Here is a 4,602-nt window from a genome sequence, read left to right on the forward strand (position 1 = left end):
ACTGCGGGAAACTTGATAAGAGAATCATGAAAGTTGCTAAACCATCTATAACTTAGGGTGTGTTCGGTTTGAGGATCAAAATGCATAGAATGTCATGGTTCCATTCCGGATGCATGGGTTGGTTTCATTCTTGTGTTCGGTTGGACATAAAAAATGGCATGGGTTGATTCCGTCCATGTGTTTGGTTTGGGAGGTAAAATGAGAAGAATCTCATTCCACTCACCTCTTCATATGAATGGTGAGATTACCTCTAATGTGCTCATATATATCTTAGATTTGGACAACATATAATTTAAAATTTTGACAGCATTTTCTTTGTATTTTCAACAAGCAATTTAATAGTATATGATCACAAGTCAAACAAATATATAACATCATATATAACAGATTTTCAATACAAATATCATAAGATGCAACAATATCACAAGGTCATCATCGAAAAGAAATATTGTTCATTACAATCCATACATATGGTTCACATACTAGTCATCCAAAAGCTCTCCTAATTAAAATTCGATACAAGTTCATAATGCAAAGTTCATCATCTCACGCTAGTCCATACGATAAATGCATCATGCGAAGTTCTTCGTCACATACCTACTCACCCAAATCAACCGGTTAGAGTCGCTGAGCGACATGAAAGCTCTTGCTAGCTTGGGATTGTCCACAAGATGGGCATAGTAGTGAGCAAGGTATCCTTCAGCAAATCCAATAGTGCCGGAGACAACTTCCCAAAGGTCATCAGGTATAGTATCCTCATCTCCAGCAGACTTCACAAGAGCTGCAGCTACAAGTTTGAACCCATCTTGAAGAGTTGTCATCAACGGATCATCCTTATTTTTCACCACCTTAGCCTTCCTTTTTGCTGGTTCATTGGGATTTGAGGACTCACCAACATTTGGTGACATGTTCACCTCACCATTGTCATCATCTTCTATTTCAATGGAAAGGTCATCATTACCAGACCTTGCATTCTTTCCTGTAGCAGTTTTTTGCATGAAAATTGTCTCCATCGCACGGTAGTGCTCAATTGGGGTATTCAAGAAGGCCACGTCAGATTTGTGATCCTACAAAAATTGTTCAAATGATTAGCCTGATAGTACAAAAATTGTTCAAGATGGTTGTAAACCTGGCCGCCGGTGATCACTAGCTTGAAGTGTTCGTTCAAAGCTGCAGCACATTGGTTGTGATGCATCATCTTGAACCCACTTGAAGTCCTCTTGCCATCAGCAACTAGGTTAGCCAAGAAGCCTAGCATCATGGTGGTCATGGAGTTGGTCCACACAGCTTGTCCACTTCCAGCAGTGGTTGCACTTGCTTCCGAGAGATCAATGGTGTCCATTTCTGTCCAGCCATGAAAATGTATCAAATATAGTATGTAAAATTCTGTCCAGCCATGAAAATGTATCAAATATAGTAAGTAAAATTCTGTCCAGCCATGAAAATGTATCAAATATAGTAAGTAAAATTCTGTCCAGCCATGAAAATGTATCAAATATAGTAAATAAAATTCTGTCCAGCCATAAAAAAATGGATCATCACAAATATCAAATATAGTAAGTAACATTCTCTCCAGCCATAAAAGAATAACAATGATAGTAATAGATTGTTTCAACAGAACAAATGGTACAATTATCGAGCCATTACATAAACTCAAAGATACATGGTTTTGACATGTAATATGCCATACTACTCAATTTCCATACATGGCCTGCCTATCCACCCACATTTGTGTAGCATTTTGTTGCCTACGGTCAATCGTGGCCCTATGATCACTTGCTTGTTGCCTTTGTGTTCGAACTGGTTGGGTGGTCCACGTCACCTCCAGCATAATGAATTCATCAGTCCCTTGAGATAGTGCATAATTATGAAGGATGCAACAAGCTATGACAATGTCTACTTGTACCGGAAATAGAAAGAATGGTTTGGCATCATCAAATTTTTTGAATCGCCTCTTGAGAGATCCGAAAGCTCGCTCTACCGTCACCCATAGTGATGAGTGTCTCAGATTGAACAACTCCTTTTCATTTTGAACTGGATTATTGCCCCACTCGTTCAAATGGTATCTCACGGCACGGAAAGGTGGCAATAAACCGGGTTTGGCTCCATATCCCGCATCAACTAGGTAGAATTTTCCTAAAAAAGAGAAAGAAAAATGATGATAAGGCTTGCACTAATATATGGACAAATCTAAGGCAATCTCTTACCTTCTGGCACTTGTAACCCTCTCTCGCGTGCTAATGCATCAGCTAAAACAGTCGCATCATGGGCTGTCCCCTCCCAACCAGCCAACACATATGTGAAGCGGAGGTCAAAATCTACCGCTGCCATCACATTTTGAGTGGTGAATCCCTTCCTACCACGAAAAGAGGCTTCAACATCCTTTGTAACCGATGCTCGCACATGGGTACCATCAATAGCTCCAATGCAATCCTATATATTGACAAAATAGTAAATGGCCTGATTTATATCCTAAATAGCTAAGGAATAGTTTTTTTAAATACCTTGAAATATGGGTCAAACCGATGATTTCCTTCTATTTTTGTTGGGATCTCCAATGAAGGGGCCTGATATAATCATTACGCAGCTGACCTATGGCATGAAGGACACGTCTAAAGTAGATGTTAATTGTCCCAAATGATCTACAAAAGTTTGTTGCCACAACCCTATTCCGAAGGTTATGTCCAATAGTATGCAAAAACATTGCCACTTGTTGCTCCACATCTAAATGTATAGTCGGTTTGAGCAACTTGCGATCCCTCAATATGTCACACAAATGAAAGAAAGGAGCTCTCTCAAACCTCAACATGTGTTTACACTTCACATCACACTGCCAAATTTTGCTACTTAGATAATCAAATCTTTGCCGGTCTCTTTCATGCATAGGGCCATAGGAAATGCAAGCTCTCCTCTTCCTTATTATGGCACGAACAATTACCGCCACTGCAGCAAGAACCACAAAAATAGCAGCACCCCTAATCATCCTCTTCCTTCTATTCACCCTCTTGACCATCTACAATGCATGGACTCTATCAAACATAACAGCAGCAAGAAGCCTAGCTTTTCCTAGTACAAGAAAAGTGGCACGGGGAAGGGATGGTGCTGGCCAACGAGATGCATACCTTCAGGAGGAGGAGGGGCTGCTGCAGCTCGACGAAGATGGGGTCGGCGCGGCGGGTCGGGCTGGGAGGAGGAGGGACTGCTGCAGCTCGACGAAGATGGGGTCAGCGCGGCGGGTCGGGCTGGGAGGAGGAGGGGCTGCTGCACAGGACGAGCTGGGGGAGGAATTGCTGCAGGTCGGACGGGAGGAAGATGGGGTGGGAGCGGCAGGTTCCTTCCCGCCGCTGGCCGTCCCGTTCTTTCCCCGCCGTTGGCCGTCGTCTCACCGTTGGTGGAGAGCAGATGCGAGGGGAGAGCGGCGGCTAGGAGGGAAGAATGAGAGGGAGAGGGAGAGGATAGGGTTCGGGGGTGGGACGTCCTCGGGAGTGAGGGGGTGAGCGGTGAGGCTTTTTTTTCTTTTCTTTTGCGTTCAATCGATGAATAACGAGCCGGTTCCTACGTTTCCCAGGCATCGGTAGATGAAGCATCTTAAAGGAATATCCATTGCATGCAGACGGTCCGGTTCCGGATGAAAACACAAGTGAACGCGAGGATGGGCTGCCAGGGACGGAATCAACCCATCCCATGACAACTTATCCTCAAACTGAACGCACCCTTATGGGACCACGTTCTGCTCCATCATGTCACCGATCTCCTCGGCGAACTCGCCAATCTCCTCCAAGTGGCACCCATCTGCTCCTGGACGGTCTCCTCCTCCATGGTGTTGTTTTTTTATCCATGTTCTGCTCCACCGTGTCATCGATCTCCTTAGCGAACTCGACAATCTCCTCCCGCATGGCACCCATCTATTGTTGGACGATTTCCTGCTCCATGGCGTTGTTTTATCGTCCATGTTCTGCTCCATCGTTTCACTGATCACCTCAGCGAACTTGTCAATCTCCTCCCCCATGGCACCCATCTGTTGTTGGATGGTCTCCTCCTTCATGGTGTTGTTTTTTCGTCCACATTCTGCTCCACCGTGTCACGAATCTCCTCAGCGAACTTCTCAATCTCCTCTCCCATGGAACCCATATGCTATTGGACGGTCTCCTCCTCCAGGGTATTGTTTTTCTCGTCCATGTTTAGATATGTCGTGTCATCGATCTCCTCACCAAACTCACCAATATCCTCCACATGGCACCCATCTGCTGGTGGATGGTCCCCTCCTCCATGGTGTTGTTTTTTCTTTCACGTCCTGCTCCATCGTGTCACCGATCTCCTCAGCGAACTTCGATCTCCTCTTAGACGGTCTCCTCCTCCATGGTGTTTTTTTTCGTCCATGTTCTGCTCCATCGTGTCAATGATCTCCTCAGGGAACTCGCCAATTTCCTTCCCATGGCACCCATCTCCTGATGGAAGTTCTCCTCCTCCATGGTGTTTGTTTCATCCACCAGTATTTTAGAAAATATTTTCCTATTTTATTTGCATGTCCTTTTCTATGGCCAAAAATGATATTTCTGAGTGGAAAAATATTTTTCTACCTTAGAAAAATCTGAGAAAACT

The 4,602-nt window shown here is 44.3% G+C and overlaps 1 pseudogene; it reads right to left on the minus strand.

Moving 5' to 3' along the window:
• Positions 1–537: 537 nt before the first annotated feature.
• LOC123399084 lies at positions 538–3,013 on the minus strand (annotated as a pseudogene).
• Between the last annotated feature and the right edge of the window lie 1,589 nt (positions 3,014–4,602).

The sequence above is a fragment of the Hordeum vulgare genome, chromosome 5H, assembly GCF_904849725.1.
Source record: "Hordeum vulgare subsp. vulgare chromosome 5H, MorexV3_pseudomolecules_assembly, whole genome shotgun sequence".
In the NCBI taxonomy this organism is placed as follows: domain Eukaryota; kingdom Viridiplantae; phylum Streptophyta; class Magnoliopsida; order Poales; family Poaceae; genus Hordeum; species Hordeum vulgare.